We start from the raw sequence: 21,690 nt of genomic DNA on the forward strand, positions 1-21,690 counted from the left end.
AAACTAAGGCTGCGAATAACACTAATGCTACACTCGTAAATGATTTCTTCTGGAAAATGTTTGATAGTGTCCGCCTGTATATTGGAACACAAGAGGTTGAAGCGGTTGATTATGTCTCTGCTACATCTGAAATGATGAAATTTACACTATATTCGTTTAGTGATAGAATGGGTAAGGGAGCTGTTGAAGGTTTTATTCCTGATATGTCAACGGGTACAAACGCAGACCCTGGTTATAGTCAAAGGAAGTCAATGTATAATGATGATACAAAAGCAGAGAATAGTTTTAACGTAGCAGTACCTCTTAATAGTCTACTTGCCAAGCCTATAGAGCCCTCTTGTGAACCCGGAAATGTTGAGTACCCCAACGTTTTAAGTTAGAAATGTACAGTATGGGTCCCCAGCACTTAGAAACTGCCGGATGCTAACTTGCATATGTTGGGCAATTAGCAAAATTAGCATTAATAGCATTAACCCTATCAAACATAGGCCTGGGACACTATAATTTCTGTTTCGCTCTATTGCTCCGTTTGAATGCTACAGGAAAACTCCCATCCACTCACCATAGAGACCGCGACCCTCCACCATATCATAAATGGCCAGGTGGCAGATGAAAAGGTGAATGTGCAAGATGCATTGAAGATCGGACAGGACATGAGCACACTGTTCTCTTCATCACTTCCTGAGAGATTTCATGCACCCATATCAAATAAGGTGGTGACAATGACATTCACCAAAAAAAGAGTAAAGGTCAATGCAAAGATCATATGTGACCTTGAGGCGTTGTTTGCTCGGCTGCTAGTGGTGGGGAGCAAGAGAAGAATGGAGCTCTCTGCCCTCTTTGACTACGAGCTCGGCCCGGTCCCTGCATCCATCATCGATGAGTATGGATGCCTCAGGAAGGGTAACAAGTCTGTGATCGTCCAGCATCTTGGAATCCTTGCCCCCAATCCCCACCCACCACATGTTGTACTCGTTGATGCATCGCAGCTCATCTACCACGTGGTGTGGCCATCGTCAGGCACTGTGGCTGACCTCGCAGCCAGCATGGGGCGCCGGCTTAATCGCTACATCACAGAAACATTTGTCATCTTTGACCGGTATGAGCAAGTCTCTGCCAAAGACCACGAGAGGCAGAGAAGAGCTGGGGAGAGCTCAACAGAGTACCGACTCTCACTGACAACCCCTCTACCTAGCCGTGACAAAGTGATGAAGAACAAGACAAACAAACGGAGACTGGGTGAGCTCCTGTGCACACACAGCATAGGAGATCACATCAAGATGGTCAGCAAAGCAGACAGTATTGTCACTCATGACGAGGCTGACGTCTCCCTCATCTCATACATGTTGGATGCAGCCAGTCGCGGAGCTGAAACTGTCCGCATTCTCAGCGACGACACTGATGTTTTCGTACTCATGGTCTATTGGTGCTGGAAGGTGGGTATCACATGTAACCTGCAAATGGAGAGATGGGATGGCACTATTCTCAACATCAATTCGACAGTAGAGAATCTCGGTGAGCAGTGTCGCTCCATCCTGGCTATGCATGCTCTCTCCGGATGTGACACCACCTCCTATCCCGCGGGGAAAGGGAAGGTGTCCGCACTCGAGGCCATGAGAGTAGTACCTGGTGACCTGCTTCACTTCATCGGAGGAGGGAGCTACTGATTTACAGATTACAGAGGCAGTGAGTGGTTTCTTCCTGGCTCTGTACAAAGAGAGGGAGTCGGCATCTCTGAACGTCGCCAGATATGACATCTACCGAAAGCGCAAAACCCCCCCAGCATTGAAGACACTGCCTCCTACAGAGTGCAACGCTCTCCTCCATGGACGGCGTGCCCATCTACAGGTGCTGCTTTGGAAAGCAGCAGACTGCCCTGACCCACCAGCTGTGGACATAACAGAGTTTGGATGGAATAAGAAGGAAGGCGAGAAGGGAGAGGAAGTCATCATGCCAATCCTGGATGCAAGCCCCGTTGCTCCTCCTGCCGTGTTGGAAATGATCAGCTGTAGCTGCAAAGCTGGGTTAAAGTCCTGTTTAACAGCAAAGTGCAGCTGCGTAGCTGCAGGCCTGGCCTGTACCAGCTACTGCTTCTGCAAAGGCTCTGATAGTACATGTTGCAACACACTCACACACTCACAGCAAGAAGAGCAATATGACAGGAATGTAGAGTCAGGAGAAGAAGATGAAGACGATGAGGATGAGTTTTATGATGAGGATATGCTTTATAACAGTGCAGAGTAGTAGAAGTGCAAGACGCTCTTTCTTGATGGAAGTTTTATGTTGTGTAACTAGTGCACATATTTTTCAGCTCTGATAATAATTTTGGGTATACTTGTGTTTTAATTTTGAGGATATTATTTACCCATAGTCATATTATTCTAGTTTGGTATGGACTTGCCTTTGTTACCTCTAATACCTGTGAATAAAAGTGGAGCAATAGAGCGAAACATAAATTTCAGTGTCCCAGGCCTATGTTTGATCGGGTTAATGCTAATTTTGCTAATTGCCCAACATATGCAAGTTAGCATCCGGCAGTTTCCAAGTGCTGGGGACCCATACGGTACATTTCTAACTTAAAACTTTGGGGTACTCAACATTTCCGGGTTCACATTGCTGGCAAGTAGACTATAAGGGTATATGGACCATGGGATGACCACTAAAATTGTTCATTTTCGTGGGGCCTCAAACCAAAGCACCATTTTTATACATTTAAACATTTTAAATAATATTGTGAAACTGATCTGATATGTTTCCACTCCCTTTTTTGCTCCTGATTTCAGAATATTTAAATACATGACCGAAATTACTCATGAATCGCACTGGAAAGATGCGTATATTCGGCTCGTTCGTGCCATCCTTTAGCATGTATTGTACACTGTACAGGCCTATGTCATGATAATGGTTTGTATTGAGTTTGGATACTTTTGAATACATGTTACTACCGTACTGTAACGATGCTGGGAAACAACAACAACGAGAAGGTACTTATAGAATACTTACCCTGCCCAATCAACTTGGTGCGAGCGAGCTCTTCTGTTTTGGAAGGGTTTTTTTTCTTTCATCCAATATGGCTGCCAGACCACGTGAGCGATTGCATCATAAATTTATATTGTCTAATATAATTGTTGCATAGATCATGCTCAATAAATTTCAAACTGATCAGACTAAGTGTTGTCCCTGTCGAATTATGACGTCATAATTACGGCATCATCGTTAACAACACTTATTCCCCATGCAGAGTTCTTTACAATGAGCCACGTTTAAATTTTTTTCATAGTGGTTTTGGAGATAAAGAGGTGCAACTTTTTTGTTTCTGGTGCCTGCACCACATGACCTATGACTTATTTTAATTATCATTAAAATATTCCACAGGAGGAGGTGCTCCTGTGGTAAAAAAAAAATTGTCAATCGGACCAAAAATTGCATTAAAAAAAAAAATTCATACTGATCGAATCAAGCGTTGCACTTGTCGAATTATGACGTCATAATTAAGGTACCGATGACTAACATATGTTATTCTCCATGCGGAGTACTTGACTGCGCCAAATTTCAATTTTTTCCCCATGGTGCAGTTTTGGAGATATAGAGGTGCAATGTTTTTTGTTTTTTCCAAGATGGCACCTGCAGCATGTGGCCTATGACGTCATAATTATCAATAAAAAATTCTACAGGAGGAGGTGCCCTATTTGGTGCATATTTCGTGTCCATCGGACTAAGTTGCAGAGGATTTTTTTTCCCCATAATGTTCAGATCAAGCATTGTACTTGTCGAATTATGATGTCATAATGAAGGTGCCAATGACATCATCATAATCTTATTTCCTATGGTGAGTACTTGACAATAAGCCTTTTTTTGTTTATTTTTATTTTGTATACAAGATCGAGGCTCGCGAAAGAGTTAACATTAATCACACAGAAAGACAAACCGACACATAAAACATATAAGGGGAGTGGTAGACAAGATGGGGAGAGAGGGGGAAGGACACAAACACAACATTTGAGAGCAGGGACATCGAGAGATCTGTGGGAGGGAGAGGGCTTTTGGGAGAGGTATAAAACATGAACACTGCAAGGACTTCCAGGAAAGAAGTTGGAATTTCAAAAAAAGTGGATCTGGGGTGAATTAGCGGGGGTAGAAAAGATCAAGGTTATGGATGGAGGAAGATATAAAGAGATGGTGGTGAACAGCTGTTTTAAAGACCTGGAGATGGGAGTGGGATTGAAGGGAGTGGGGGAGTTTGTTCCAGAGGTGGGAGAAAAGAGGAATGAAAGAGGGAAGGTGAGCAGAGAGCCTCGATTTCGGCAGTTTAACCATAAGAGGGTTGCTGGCAGATCTTGTGCGACCTGAAGGAATATTTGGGGGACAGAGCACAGAGAGAGCTGGGGGAGCAAGGCCGGAGAGGAGTCGGTAGAAGACGGAAAGACCACCAACCTGCCTGCGGTGAGTGTGAAAGGCCCTCGGAGTTAGCGTCATAGCGGGAGATTCCAATGAATCCTTGTGATCCAATGAGCCTTGTTTAAACTTTTTCCATTGAGCGGTTTGGGAGACAAAGGTGTAACGTTTTTCCAAGATGGCGTCCGTACCACGTGACCTTTGACGTCATAATTTTGAGTAAAAAAAAAAATTACACAAGCGGAGGCGCTCCTATGGTAAAATGTCGTGTTAAAGCGCGGCGTTACGCGCGCTGCTTGCGAGCAAGGAGGAAGCGGACAAGCGGTAACTTACAAGTTATAAGCGTCTTTATTTCAGGAGCTCACTGCAACACTGGCGCGCTCCGGGCTGCGCGCCCGGTGTATATCATGAGGCCACGCCTACCCCTCGGGCGTGGCCACCGCCCACTTGGTGCGCGGAATGATGTCGCCACGCCAGTGGGCTTTTGTGTCCGCCACACGCGCCCCCCCAGAATTCCCGCGCACCTGGAGGGCCAGTTTGCGGGGCAGACGAATGACCCGGCCGAAGCGCCCCCTGGCGATCGGCGGCGTCCGGGGTGCAGGGATGCCAGGTGGGATGCCCCTGGCTGCCCCTGGGATGGGTGCAGGACCGGGGGGCGGCGTGGCGGTGGGGCTGGGCGGTGCCGGGGGTCCGCCCGCAGGGGGGCGGCCCCGACGTGGGGGTCGGGCCACTGGCGGTGGATGGTCCACGTCGAGGTGGGCCGGCTTGAGGCGGTCTACCGAAACGCGGTCAGGAGTACCGCCGATGTCCAGGGTGAAGTGCTTCGCCCCGGTCTCCAGCACGCGGAAAGGCCCGTCGTACGGGGGCCGCAGTGGTGTCCGGTGGGCATCGTGGCGGACGAAGACGTACTCCGCCGTGCGAAGCTCCGGGGCGACGTGCGTCGGTGGGTGCCCGTGGCATGCCGTTGGCACCGGGGCGAACCTCTGGGCGGTCTCTTGCAGAGCGGAGCGCTGCTGTGCCGCGGACCATGGTGCCGTGGAGTCGGGGAGGAACTCGCCCGGCACCCGCAGCGGTTGCCCGAAGACCAACTCCGCCGCGGATGCGCGCAGGTCCTCCTTGGGCGCCGTCCGGAGGCCCAGCAGGACCCAGGGGAGCCTGTCGACCCAGCCGCCGTCGCGGAGGGTGGCCCGGAGCGCGGCCTTCAATGAGCGGTGAAATCGCTCACACAGGCCGTTAGCCTGGGGGTGGTAGGCCGTGGTTCGGTGCAGCCGGACCCCGAGCCCCTGCGCGACCGCCCCCCAGAGCTCCGAGGTGAACTGGGGGCCGCGGTCGGACGAGATGTCTGAGGGGGCGCCGAACCGGGCGACCCAGGTGGCGATGAAAGCCTGCGCGACATCGGCCGCCGTTGTCGACGCCAAGGGCACGGCCTCCGGCCACCGGGTGGTGCGGTCCACCATGGTAAGGACGTAGGTGAAACCCCGCGAGGGGGGCAGAGGTCCCACCAGGTCCACGTGGACGTGGTCAAACCGGCGTTCCGGCACCGTGAACGGGGCCAACGGGGCCTGGGTGTGCCGGTGCACCTTGGCGCGCTGGCACGCGAGGCACGTCCTGGCCCAGCCGCGGACGGCCTTCCGGAGGCCATGCCAGACGAACTTGTCGGCGATCAGCCTTTGGGAGGCCCTCGCGCCCGGGTGGGACAGGCCGTGGATGGCGTCAAACACCTGGCGCTGCCAGCCCGCGGGCACGATGGGGCGAGGACGCCCGAGGGAGACGTCGCACAAGAGGGCCGCGCCCGCGCCGTCGAACGCCACCTCGGTGACGCGGAGGCCCGTGACGGCTGTCCGCAAGGCCTGGACGTCGGGGTCAGCGGCCTGGTCCGCTGCCATCCGGGCATAGTCGATGCCGAGGTGGACTGCGTGGGCGACGGCCCGGGAAAGGCAATCCGCCACCGGGTTGTCCTTCCCCGCGACGTGCTGGATGTCCGTCGTGTACTCGGACACGGCCGAGAGGTGACGCTGCTGCCGGGCCGACCACGGCTCGGTGACCTTGCCCATCGCGAAGATCAGCGGCTTGTGGTCGACGAAGGCAGTGAACACACGGCCCTCGAGCAGATGGCGGAAGTGCCTGACCGCCAAGTGAAGCCCGAGCAACTCGCGGTCGAAGGTACTGTAACGGCGTTCGGGCGGGCGAAGCTGCCGGCTAAAGAACGCCAGCGGTTGCCAAGCTCCACGCACCCATTGCTCGTGCACCGCGCACACCGCGTAGTCCGAGGCATCGGTGGTGAGGGCGATCGGTGCATCGGGCGCCGGGTGCGCGAGCATGGTGGCGTTAGCCAAGGCGAGCTTCGCGCCCGTGAACGCCGTGTCCATCTGCTCGGTCCAGGTAACGTCGCCTTTGCCCAGCTTCCCTCGGAGAGCTTCGTGCAGGGGGCGCAGGAGCTGGGCGATACGGGGCAGGAACCGATGGTAAATGTTCACCATGCCCAGGAACTCCTGCAGCCCTCTGATCGTGCGGGGGCGCGGAAACCCCTTCACCGCCTCCACCTTGGCCGGCAGGGGGACGGCTCCGTGCCTGGTGACACGGTGCCCCAGAAAATCGATTGTGGTGGCGCCGAACCGGCACTTTGCGGGGTTCACAATCAGGCCATGCTGGCCCAGGCGTTCGAAGAGCGTGCGCAGGTGGCGTAGGTGCTCTTCGCGGGATGCGCTGGCGACGAGGATATCGTCCAGGTAGACGTAGACAAAATCCAAGTCACGCAGGACGCTGTCCATCAGTCGCTGGAACGCCTGAGCCGCATTCTTCAGACCAAAGGGCATGCACAGGAACTCGAAGAGTCCGAATGGCGTGATGACCGCCGTCTTCGGGACGTCCTCCGGCCTGACGGGGACCTGATGGTAGCCGCGTATGAGGTCCACCTTCGAGAAGAAGGACATGCCCGCCAAACGGGCGGAAAAGTCCTGAATGTGGGGGACGGGGTAGCGGTCGGGAGTCGTGGCGTCATTGAGACGGCGATAGTCCCCGCACGGTCGCCATCCCCCGCCGGGCTTCGGCACGATGTGCAGCGGCGACGCCCAAGCGCTCTCTGAGCGCCGAACGATGCCGAGTCGCTCCAGGGTAGCGAACGCCGCTTTTGCCACCGCCAGCTTCGTCGGCTCGATGCGGCGTGCCCGGGCGTAGACCGGTGGCCCGACGGTGGGGATGTGATGGGCCACCCCGTGTTGACGGCCCCCGCCGAGAAGGTGGGCCACGTGAGGGCCGGGAAGCCGGCGAGGAGGCGGGTGAATGCGTCCGCTGCCGGAAGCATACAGACCAACGTGGCCGGAACCGAACCGTTCGGCAAGCCGCTTGGCAAGCCGCTCGTTGAGCTGGGCAACGCACAAGCGAGCGAGCTGAACGTCTCGGCCTGGACAAGACGTCTGCGCTTGACGTCGAGCAGGAGCCCATTAGCGCACAGGAAGTCCGCGCCAAGCAGTGCCATGGGCACGTCGGCGGTGACGAACGTCCATCGGAAAACCTGCCCTCCGAACCGCAGAGAGAGGCAGCGTTTTCCGTACGTACGGATGGGCGTCCCGTTCGCGGCAAGCAGCGCGGGGCCCCCACCCGCGGCGTGCTTGTCTGACGTGCCGGCGGGAACGACACTCACCTGCGCTCCATGGTCGCACAGGTAACGGCGCCCGGAGAAGGTGTCCGTTATGAACAGCAGGCTGCTCGAACGGCCGGCGCTCATCGCCACTATTGAGCGCCGGCCCGGGCGTTTCCCGACCTGTTGAAGGAGCATGGCGGATGACACTGCCGAGCTTCGTGGCCGAACTTGGCGTGGAACCAGCACCAGGTGGTGGAGCTGGAGGAGCACGGCTGGCTCCGCCAGGCCGGTGGAGTTGGCGGGTTTCCCCGCGGTGGCGGTTTTCGCCGCGGCGGTGGGCGGGGCGTGGCGGCGGTCACGAGGTGCGTATCAGCATGCTGCGTATGCTGTATAAGCTGATGCTGTGGATCAGCAGCATCAGCAGCAGCATCAGCAGCATCAGCCACGAGGGCCGTGACGGCCACGCCGACTCTCGCCCGCGTGTCCGAAGCGGCGAAGTACTTGTCCGCCTCGGCTGCCAATGCTCGGGGTTCCGTTAGCCCGGTCCCAGCCAACGCGAGGCGAACCTGCGCTGGAAGTTGGCGACGGAAAAGCGCCCGGAATAGAGAACCGGGGGCTTCGTCGCCCAACAGTGACAGCATATGGTCCATTCGGACCGACGGGCGCGTGTCACCGAGCTCGGGGAGATCCAGGAGGCGGTCGGCCCGTGCGTCGTCCGTGAGGCCGAACGTGGCTAGGAGTAGCCGCTTGAGTGCCTCGTACTTGTGGCCGTCCGGTGGGTGGCGAAGGACGGACACAACTCGAGCGGCCGTGCCGGGCCCGAGGGAGGCGACGACGTGGCAATAGCGCGTGTCATCGCCGGTGAGGCGCCGAAGCTGAAATTGGGCTTCGGCCTGGACGAACCAGACTTCGGCCTGAGCCTCCCAAAATTCGGGAAGTTTGATGAAGTTGGCCATGGCAATGGCGTCGCGTGTGGAAGGATCGCTCCGGCAGATCCAACGTCGAGGGGGTCACCAGTAAAGCGCGGCGTTACGCGCGCTGCTTGCGAGCAAGGAGGAAGCGGACAAGCGGTATCTTATAAGCGTCTTTATTTCAGGAGCTCACTGTAACACTGGCGCGCTCCGGGCTGCGCGCCCGGTGTATATCATGAGGCCACGCCTACCCCTCGGGCGTGGCCACCGCCCACTTGGTGCGCGGAATGATGTCACCACGCCAGTGGGCTTTTGTGACCGCCACAGTGTCAATCGGACCAACGGTTGACGAGAAAATGATTTTTTTAAATGCGAACGTTCACTGCACGCATACGAATGCTTAACCGCGCTTTTCGCTTTGCGAGCGCAGGGTAAGAACCGGAAGTGGATGTTCCATACTGTACATGGCTGATTAATAGGAGCACCGCAGGCGGTGGTGGTGAGACCCGTAATGACGCTGCTTTGTATGTGTCGGTGTCGACGACGTGACAGCCTCCACTATCAGGCACATACGTCGTGTGTGTGTGTGTGTCAACATTGCATCCATCATGGCGATGGGTTCGACACGGTCGAGATCAGATAACTTGGAATGAAATAAGCAACCCGTGTTGGATGCATGTTTTCCGGAAGATACAGGAAAACAAAAGCATTTCCAAGAGAAAGGAGGGAAAACAACGGCCCTCAGTCGAAGTGTCAGAACACATTAAAAAATTGAGGCCAATCATTTGATGTGTCCCCACAGTTTAACAAAGAACTTGAACAATGTGTTTGCACTCTGTACATGGGAAAGACAGGAGTGGATGCTGTCAATGTACTGAGGTACAACATGTTCAGGATGGAGTAAGTTTGAGAGTTGCACTTCCACCAAATCAAGACTCACCTGAGCAGCACCTGAACAGAGTAAACTATCAAGCTGCAATTCACAGGAGATCAAACCACACGTGAACAGAGTAAACTATCAAGCTGCAATTCACAGGAGATCAATCCACACATGAACAGAGTAAACTATCACGCTGCAATTCACAGGAGATCAATCCACACGTGAACAGAGTAAACTATCAAGCTGCAATTCACAGGAGATCAATCCACACGTGAACAGAGTAAACTATCGAGCTGCAATTCACAGGAAATCACGACACACATGAACAGAGTAAACTATCAAGCTGCAATTCACAGGAGATCAATCCACATGTGAACAGAGTAAACTATCGAGCTGCAATTCACAGGAGATCAATCCACACGTGAACAGAGTAAACTATCAAGCTGCAATTCACAGGAAATCACGACACACATGAACAGAGTAAACTATCAAGCTGCAATTCAAAGGAGATCAATCCACAAGTGAACAGAGTAAACTATCAAGCTGCAATTCACAGGAGATCAATCCACACGTGAACAGAGTAAACTATCAAGCTGCAATTCACAGGAGATCAATCCACACGTGAACAGAGTAAACTATCAAGCTGCAATTCACAGGAGATCAATCCACACATGAACAGAGTAAACGATCAAGCTGCAATTCACAGGAGATCAATCCACACATGAACAGAGTAAACTATCACGCTGCAATTCACAGGAGATCAATCCACACATGAACAGAGTAAACTATCAAGCTGCAATTCACAGGAGATCAATCCACACATGAACAGAGTAAACTATCACGCTGCAATTCACAGGAAATCACGACACACATGAACAGAGTAAACTATCAAGCTGCAATTCACAGGAGATCAATCCACACATGAACAGAGTAAACGATCAAGCTGCAATTCACAGGAGATCAATCCACACATGAACAGAGTAAACTATCACGCTGCAATTCACAGGAAATCACGACACACATGAACAGAGTAAACTATCAAGCTGCAATTCACAGGAGATCAATCCACACATGAACAGAGTAAACGATCAAGCTGCAATTCACAGGAAATCACGACACACATGAACAGAGTAAACTATCAAGCTGCAATTCACAGCAAATCACGACACACATGAACAGAGTAAACGATCAAGCTGCAATTCACAGGAAATCACGACACACATGAACAGAGTAAACTATCACGCTGCAATTCACAGGAGATCAATCCACACGTGAACAGAGTAAATTATCAAGCTGCAATTCACAGGAGATCAATCCACACATGAACAGAGTAAACGATCAAGCTGCAATTCACAGGAGATCAATCCACACGTGAACAGAGTAAACTATCAAGCTGCAATTCACAGGAGATCAATCCACACATGAACAGAGTAAACTATCAAGCTGCAATTAACAGGAGATCAATCCACACCTGAACAGAGTAAACTATCACGCTGCAATTCACAGGAGATCAATCCACACCTGAACAGAGTAAACTATCAAGCTGCAATTCACAGGAGATCAATCCACACATGAACAGAGTAAACTATCAAGCTGCAATTCACAGGAGATCAATCCACACCTGAACAGAGTAAACGATCAAGCTGCAATTCACAGGAGATCAATCCACATGTGAACAGAGTAAACTATCACGCTGCAATTCACAGGAAATCACGACACACATGAACAGAGTAAACTATCAAGCTGCAATTCACAGGAAATCACGACACACATGAACAGAGTAAACTATCAAGCTGCAATTCACAGGAGATCAATCCACACTTGAACAGAGTAAACGATCAAGCTGCAATTCACAGGAAATCACGACACACATGAACAGAGTAAACTATCAAGCTGCAATTCACAGGAAATCACGACACACATGAACAGAGTAAACTATCAAGCTGCAATTCACAGGAGATCAATCCACACATGAACAGAGTAAACTATCAAGCTGCAATTCACAGGAGATCAATCCACACGTGAACAGAGTAAACGATCAAGCTGCAATTCACAGGAGATCAATCCACACGTGAACAGAGTAAACTATCACGCTGCAATTCACAGGAGATCAATCCACACATGAACAGAGTAAACGATCAAGCTGCAATTCACAGGAAATCACGACACACATGAACAGAGTAAACTATCAAGCTGCAATTCACAGGAAATCACGACACACATGAACAGAGTAAACTATCACTCTGCAATTCACAGGAGATCAATCCACACATGAACAGAGTAAACTATCACTCTGCAATTCACAGGAGATCAATCCACACATGAACAGAGTAAATTATCAAGCTGCAATTCACAGGAGATCAATCCACACGTGAACAGAGTAAACGATCAAGCTGCAATTCACAGGAGATCAATCCACACATGAACAGAGTAAACGATCAAGCTGCAATTCACAGGAAATCACGACACACATGAACAGAGTAAACTATCAAGCTGCAATTCACAGGAAATCACGACACACATGAACAGAGTAAACTATCACTCTGCAATTCACAGGAGATCAATCCACACGTGAACAGAGTAAATTATCAAGCTGCAATTCACAGGAGATCAATCCACACGTGAACAGAGTAAACGATCAAGCTGCAATTCACAGGAGATCAATCCACACGTGAACAGAGTAAACTATCAAGCTGCAATTCACAGGAGATCAATCCACACATGAACAGAGTAAACTATCAAGCTGCAATTCACAGGAGATCAATCCACACCTGAACAGAGTAAACGATCAAGCTGCAATTCACAGGAGATGAATCCACACATGAACAGAGTAAACTATCACGCTGCAATTCACAGGAGATCAATCCACACATGAACAGAGTAAACGATCAAGCTGCAATTCACAGGAAATCACGACACACATGAACAGAGTAAACTATCAAGCTGCAATTCACAGGAAATCATGACACACATGAACAGAGTAAACTATCAAGCTGCAATTCACAGGAGATCAATCCACACATGAATGGAGTAAACTATCAAGCTGCAATTCACAGGAGATCAATCCACACGTGAACAGAGTAAACGATCAAGCTGCAATTCACAGGAGATCAATCCACACATGAACAGAGTAAACTATCACGCTGCAATTCACAGGAGATCAATCCACACATGAACAGAGTAAACGATCAAGCTGCAATTCACAGGAAATCATGACACATGAACAGAGTAAACTATCAAGCTGCAATTCACAGGAAATCACGACACACATGAACAGAGTAAACTATCAAGCTGCAATTCACATGAGATCAATCCACACATGAACAGAGTAAACTATCACGCTGCAATTCACAGGAGATCAATCCACACATGAACAGAGTAAACGATCAAGCTGCAATTCACAGGAGATCAATCCACACGTGCACAGAGTAAACGATCAAGCTGAAATTCACAGGAGATCAATCCACACATGAACAGAGTAAACTATCACGCTGCAATTCACAGGAGATCAATCCACACATGAACAGAGTAAACGATCAAGCTGCAATTCACATGAGATCAATCCACACGTGAAGAGAGTAAACTATCAAGCTGCAATTCACAGGAGATCAATCCACACGTGAACAGAGTAAATTATCAAGCTGCAATTCACAGGAAATCACGACACACATGAACAGAGTAAACGATCAAGCTGCAATTCACAGGAGATCAATCCACACATGAACAGAGTAAACTATCACGCTGCAGTTCACAGGAGATCAATCCACACCTGAACAGAGTAAACTATCAAGCTGCAATTCACAGGAGATCAATCCACACATGAACAGAGTAAACTATCAAGCTGCAATTCACAGGAGATCAATCCACACCTGAACAGAGTAAACGATCAAGCTGCAATTCACAGGAGATCAATCCACACGTGAACAGAGTAAACTATCACGCTGCAATTCACAGGAAATCACGACACACATGAACAGAGTAAACTATCAAGCTGCAATTCACAGGAAATCACGACACACATGAACAGAGTAAACTATCAAGCTGCAATTCACAGGAGATCAATCCACACTTGAACAGAGTAAACGATCAAGCTGCAATTCACAGGAAATCACGACACACATGAACAGAGTAAACTATCAAGCTGCAATTCACAGGAAATCACGACACACATGAACAGAGTAAACTATCAAGCTGCAATTCACAGGAGATCAATCCACACATGAACAGAGTAAACTATCAAGCTGCAATTCACAGGAGATCAATCCACACGTGAACAGAGTAAACGATCAAGCTGCAATTCACAGGAGATCAATCCACACGTGAACAGAGTAAACTATCACGCTGCAATTCACAGGAGATCAATCCACACATGAACAGAGTAAACGATCAAGCTGCAATTCACAGGAAATCACGACACACATGAACAGAGTAAACTATCAAGCTGCAATTCACAGGAAATCACGACACACATGAACAGAGTAAACTATCACTCTGCAATTCACAGGAGATCAATCCACACGTGAACAGAGTAAATTATCAAGCTGCAATTCACAGGAGATCAATCCACACATGAACAGAGTAAACGATCAAGCTGCAATTCACAGGAAATCACGACACACATGAACAGAGTAAACTATCAAGCTGCAATTCACAGGAAATCACGACACACATGAACAGAGTAAACTATCACTCTGCAATTCACAGGAGATCAATCCACACATGAACAGAGTAAACTATCACGCTGCAGTTCACAGGAGATCAATCCACACGTGAACAGAGTAAACTATCAAGCTGCAATTCACAGGAGATCAATCCACACATGAACAGAGTAAATTATCAAGCTGCAATTCACAGGAGATCAATCCACACGTGAACAGAGTGAACGATCAAGCTGCAATTCACAGGAGATCAATCCACACGTGAAAAGAGTAAACTATCATGCTGCAATTCACAGGAGATCAATCCACACATGAACAGAATAAACGATCAAGCTGCAATTCACAGGAGATCAATCCACACGTGAACAGAGTAAACGATCAAGCTGCAATTCACAGGAGATCAATCCACACATGAACAGAGTAAATTATCAAGCTGCAATTCACAGGAGATCAATCCACACGTGAACAGAGTAAACGATCAAGCTGCAATTCACAGGAGATCAATCCACACGTGAAAAGAGGAAACTATCACGCTGCAATTCACAGGAGATCAATCCACACATGAACAGAGTAAACGATCAAGCTGCAATTCACAGGAGATCAATCCACACGTGAACAGAGTAAACTATCATGCTGCAATTCACAGGAGATCAATCCACACATGAACAGAGTAAACGATCAAGCTGCAATTCACAGGAGATCAATCCACACGTGAACAGAGTAAACTATCACGCTGCAATTCACAGGAGATCAATCCACACATGAACATAGTAAACGATCAAGCTGCAATTCACAGGAAATCACGACACACATGAACAGAGTAAACGATCAAGCTGCAATTCACAGGAGATCAATCCACACATGAACAGAGTAAACTATCACGCTGCAGTTCACAGGAGATCAATCCACACGTGAACAGAGTAAACTATCAAGCTGCAATTCACAGGAGATCAATCCACACATGAACAGAGTAAATTATCAAGCTGCAATTCACAGGAGATCAACCCACACGTGAACAGAGTAAACTATCAAGCTGCAATTCACAGGAGATCAATCCACACATGAACAGAGTAAATTATCAAGCTGCAATTCACAGGAGATCAATCCACACGTGAAAAGAGTAAACTATCACGCTGCAATTCACAGGAGATCAATCCACACGTGAACAGAGTAAACTATCAAGCTGCAATTCACAGGAGATCAATCCACACGTGAACAGAGTAAACGATCAAGCTGCAATTCACAGGAGATCAATCCACACATGAACAGAGTAAACTATCAAGCTGCAATTCACAGGAGATCAATCCACACGTGAACAGAGTAAACGATCAAGCTGCAATTCACAGGAGATCAATCCACACGTGAACAGAGTAAACTATCACGCTGCAATTCACAGGAGATCAATCCACACGTGAACAGAGTAAACGATCAAGCTGCAATTCACATGAGATCAATCCACACGTGAAAAGAGGAAACTATCACGCTGCAATTCACAGGAGATCAATACACACATGAACAGAGTAAACGATCAAGCTGCAATTCACAGGAGATCAATCCACACGTGAACAGAGTAAACGATCAAGCTGCAATTCACAGGAGATCAATCCACACGTGAACAGAATAAACGATCAAGATGCAATTCACAGGAGATCAATCCACACATGAACAGAGTAAACTATCACGCTGCAATTCACAGGAGATCAATCCACACGTGAACAGAGTAAATTATCAAGCTGCAATTCACAGGAGATCAATCCACACATGAACAGAGTAAACGATCAAGCTGCAATTCACAGGAGATCAATCCACACGTGAACAGAGTAAACGATCAAGCTGCAATTCACAGAAGATCAATCCACACGTGAACAGAGTAAACTATCACGCTGCAATTCACAGGAGATCAATCCACACGTGAACAGAGTAAACTATCAAGCTGCAATTCACAGGAGATCAATCCACACGTGAACAGAGTAAACTATCACGCTGCAATTCACAGGAAATCACGACACACATGAACAGAGTAAACTATCAAGCTGCAATTCACAGGAGATCAATCCACACATGAACAGAGTAAACGTTCAAGCTGCAATTCACAGGAGATCAATCCACACGTGAACAGAGTAAACTATCAAGCTGCAATTCACAGGAGATCAATCCACACATGAACAGAGTAAACTATCAAGCTGCAATTCACAGGAGATCAATCCACACGTGAACAGAGTAAACTATCAAGCTGCAATTCACAGGAGATCAATCCACACATGAACAGAGTAAACGATCAAGCTGCAATTCACAGGAGATCAATCCACACGTGAACAGAGTAAACTATCAAGCTGCAATTCACAGGAGATCAATCCACACATGAACAGAGTAAACTATCAAGCTGCAATTCACAGGAGATCAATCCACACGTGAACAGAGTAAACTATCAAGCTGCAATTCACAGGAGATCAATCCACACATGAACAGAGTAAACTATCAAGCTGCAATTCACAGGAGATCAATCCACACGTGAACAGAGTAAACTATCAAGCTGCAATTCACAGGAGATCAATCCACACGTGAACAGAGTAAACTATCAAGCTGCAATTCACAGGAGATCAATCCACACATGAACAGAGTAAACTATCAAGCTGCAATTCACAGGAGATCAATCCACACGTGAACAGAGTAAACTATCAAGCTGCAATTCACAGGAGATCAATCCACACATGAACAGAGTAAACGATCAAGCTGCAATTCACAGGAGATCAATCCACACGTGAACAGAGTAAACTATCAAGCTGCAATTCACAGGAGATCAATCCACACATGAACAGAGTAAACTATCAAGCTGCAATTCACAGATCAATCCACACGTGAACAGAGTAAACTATCAAGCTGCAATTCACAGGAGATCAATCCACACATGAACAGAGTAAACTATCAAGCTGCAATTCACAGGAGATCAATCCACACGTGAACAGAGTAAACTATCAAGCTGCAATTCACAGGAGATCAATCCACACGTGAACAGAGTAAACTATCAAGCTGCAATTCACCGGAGATCAATCCACACGTGAACAGAGTAAACTATCAAGCTGCAATTCACAGGAGATCAATCCACACGTGAACAGAGTAAACTATCAAGCTGCAATTCACAGGAGATCAATCCACATGTGAACAGAGTAAACTATCACGCTGCAATTCACAGGAAATCACGACACACATGAACAGAGTAAACTATCAAGCTGCAATTCACAGGAGATCAATCCACACATGAACAGAGTAAACGTTCAAGCTGCAATTCACAGGAGATCAATCCACACGTGAACAGAGTAAACTATCAAGCTGCAATTCACAGGAGATCAATCCACACATGAACAGAGTAAACTATCAAGCTGCAATTCACAGGAGATCAATCCACACGTGAACAGAGTAAACTATCAAGCTGCAATTCATAGGAGATCAATCCACACATGAACAGAGTAAACGATCAAGCTGCAATTCACAGGAGATCAATCCACACGTGAACAGAGTAAACTATCAAGCTGCAATTCACAGGAGATCAATCCACACATGAACAGAGTAAACTATCAAGCTGCAATTCACAGGAGATCAATCCACACGTGAACAGAGTAAACTATCAAGCTGCAATTCACAGGAGATCAATCCACACGTGAACAGAGTAAACTATCAAGCTGCAATTCACAGGAGATCAATCCACACGTGAACAGAGTAAACTATCAAGCTGCAATTCACAGGAGATCAATCCACACGTGAACAGAGTAAACTATCAAGCTGCAATTCACAGGAGATCAATCCACACGTGAACAGAGTAAACTATCACGCTGCAATTCACAGGAAATCACGACACACATGAACAGAGTAAACTATCAAGCTGCAATTCACAGGAGATCAATCCACACATGAACAGAGTAAACTATCAAGCTGTAATTCACAGGAAATCAATCCACACGTGAACAAAGTAAACTATCAAGCTGCAATTCACAGGAGATCAATCCACACATGAACAGAGTAAACTATCAAGCTGCAATTCACAGGAGATCAATCCACACGTGAACAGAGTAAACTATCAAGCTGCAATTCACAGGAAATCAATCCACACGTGAACAGAGTAAACGATCAAGCTGCAATTCACAGGAGATCAATCCACACGTGAACAGAGTAAACTATCAAGCTGCAATTCACAGGAGATCAATCCACACATGAACAGAGTAAACTATCAAGCTGTAATTCACAGGAAATCAATCCACACGTGAACAAAGTAAACTATCAAGCTGCAATTCACAGGAGATCAATCCACACATGAACAGAGTAAACGATCAAGCTGCAATTCACAGGAGATCAATCCACACGTGAACAGAGTAAACTATCAAGCTGCAATTCACAGGAGATCAATCCACACATGAACAGAGTAAACTATCAAGCTGCAATTCACAGGAGATCAATCCACACGTGAACAGAGTAAACTATCAAGCTGCAATTCACAGGAGATCAATCCACACGTGAACAGAGTAAACTATCAAGCTGCAATTCACAGGAGATCAATCCACACGTGAACAGAGTAAACTATCAAGCTGCAATTCACAGGAGATCAATCCACACGTGAACAGAGTAAACTATCAAGCTGCAATTCACAGGAGATCAATCCACACGTGAACAGAGTAAACTATCACGCTGCAATTCACAGGAAATCACGACACACATGAACAGAGTAAACTATCAAGCTGCAATTCACAGGAGATCAATCCACACATGAACAGAGTAAACTATCAAGCTGTAATTCACAGGAAATCAATCCACACGTGAACAAAGTAAACTATCAAGCTGCAATTCACAGGAGATCAATCCACACATGAACAGAGTAAACTATCAAGCTGCAATTCACAGGAGATCAATCCACACGTGAACAGAGTAAACTATCAAGCTGCAATTCACAGGAGATCAATCCACACGTGAACAGAGTAAACTATCAAGCTGCAATTCACAGGAAATCAATCCACACGTGAACAGAGTAAACTATCAAGCTGCAATTCACAGGAGCTCAATCCACACGTGAACAGAGTAAACTATCAAGCTGCAATTCACAGGAGATCAATCCACACGTGAACAGAGTAAACTATCAAGCTGCAATTCACTGGAGAGCACTCCAGTAGTTTATGAATGTACCAAACCCAACCCAGCATGCTTTGAACATGGATGACGGAGACCTCGTTATCAAATGTGGCACTTTGCCACAAGCTCCAGACAATCTGATTGCAGCAACGAGGTATAAATGCAGAAAGAGTAAATGTCATACAAGAGAATGTGAGTGTGTCAAAAATAAAATACCTGCACAGATCTGTGAAAATGTCTAGAATGTAGCAACCAACAAGGGACTGAAGAAGGACATGAAGTTGTGGATGAAGATCTGCTTGACTTTGATTTTGAGTCGGCATCCATCATGACATGTATGATGACCATTAGTCTAGTATTCATGTGAGTAAAATTGAGCAACGAGTAATGTATCCAACACATTTACATGCACTCATGTACATGTACATTATAGACATACATGTATTTGAGAAGTTTTTTTTTTTGAAATCAGGGTGCACTAACTTTCTTTGTACATATTTATAACAAATCAGAAATTACATTTTGGCCTCGATGAGCAGCTGTTCAGTGATATGAAGTGTATATTAGTCAAATCATTAAATCCATTTTGTAGCCAATGAACACAGTGGTGCTAATATGACTATTAGCCTTTGTAACACACAAGAGTATGCTCTTCAGTGAACCCTTGTTATGAATAAGTCAATAACACTGGACCGCTCTCCCCTATGGGCCGGTGCTCCTGCCTCACACCTAGCTCGGCTTCACGCTGTTGAAACCAAAGCTTTCGGAATCATTGGAATCTCCTGTGATGAAGCGAACTCCGAGGGCCTTTCACTCACTCACCGCAGGCAGGTTGGTGGTCTTTCTGTCTTGTACCGACTCCTCTCCGGCCTTGCTCCCCCAGCTCTCTCTGGGCTCTGTCCCCCAAATATTCCTGCAGGTCGCACAAGATCTGCCTGCAACCCTCTGCTGGTTAAACTGCCAAAATCAAGACTCTCTGCTCACCTTCACTCCTTCATTCCTCTTTTCTCCCGCCTCTGGAACAAACTCTCTCACTCTCTTCAATCCCACTCCTCCCTCCAGGTCTTTAAAACAGCTGTTCACCACCATCTCTTATCTTCCCCCATCCAAAACCTTGATCTTTTCTACCCCCGCTACTTCACCCCAGATACACGTTTTTTTTTTTTGAAATTCCAACTTCTTTCCTGGAAGTCCTTGCAGTGTCCATATTTTTATACCTCTCCCACTTCCCCCCAAGCCCTCTCTCTCCCACATTTCTCCCGTTGTCCCTGCTCTCAAATGTTGTGTTTGTGTCCTTCCCCCTCTCTCCCCATCTTGTCTACCGCTCCCCTTATTTTTTGTGTTTTATGTGTCGGTTTGACTTTTTGTGTGATTAATGTTCGCTCTTTCACGAGCCTCGATCTTGTATACAAAAAAAACAAAAAAAAAACAGGCAAAGGTGCCAAAGGTTTTCTGCCATTGCAGAAATTTATCATTTGCCAACATTGTAGCTTTTTCAAGCAGGGACAGGGAAACAAGAGTATGTTTAGAAGCGGTATTGTCTCAAAGTTGATGAATATATGGCCAAGCCTAGTGTCGGGATTGGCAACATTCATATTCTGATTTATCTCCTTTTAATCCCAAAATAACAGCATTTTATATGGTTTTATATACACAATGAAGAAATTAAGCTGAAAAAAACTGTGTACCGTGTATTAGTGAATATACTCCTAATCTTAAAACGGAAGAGATGTTGAATAGAAGACTTAACTCAAAGAAACCGCTAAATGTATCATACCTTAAAAGAAGATGTCAACACGTTAAACTGGAGCACACTACCTACACCTGGAATCTGGGTGTTCTGGAAGGAAAGCCACGACACCTATGGCTCATTTTTAAGAAACTAGATGAAGATGAAGGTTCTGATAAGAGTAATGCCCCGAAGTGATAATGCGAACCCGACCCGAACACACCAAGAGTGTTAATGCGAATAATGCGCTGAGTAAATAATGTCCAATCCAGCATAAATAATGTAAATCCACCCTAAATAATGTCAAATCCACCATAAATAATGTAAAATCCACCATAAATAATGTCAAATCCACCATAAATATTGTAAAATCCACCATAAATAATGTAAAATCCATCATAAATAATGTCCAATCC

This window comes from Myxine glutinosa, chromosome 10 (genome assembly GCF_964187855.1).
Source record: "Myxine glutinosa chromosome 10, kmMyxGlut1.1, whole genome shotgun sequence".
NCBI lineage: Eukaryota > Metazoa > Chordata > Myxini > Myxiniformes > Myxinidae > Myxine > Myxine glutinosa.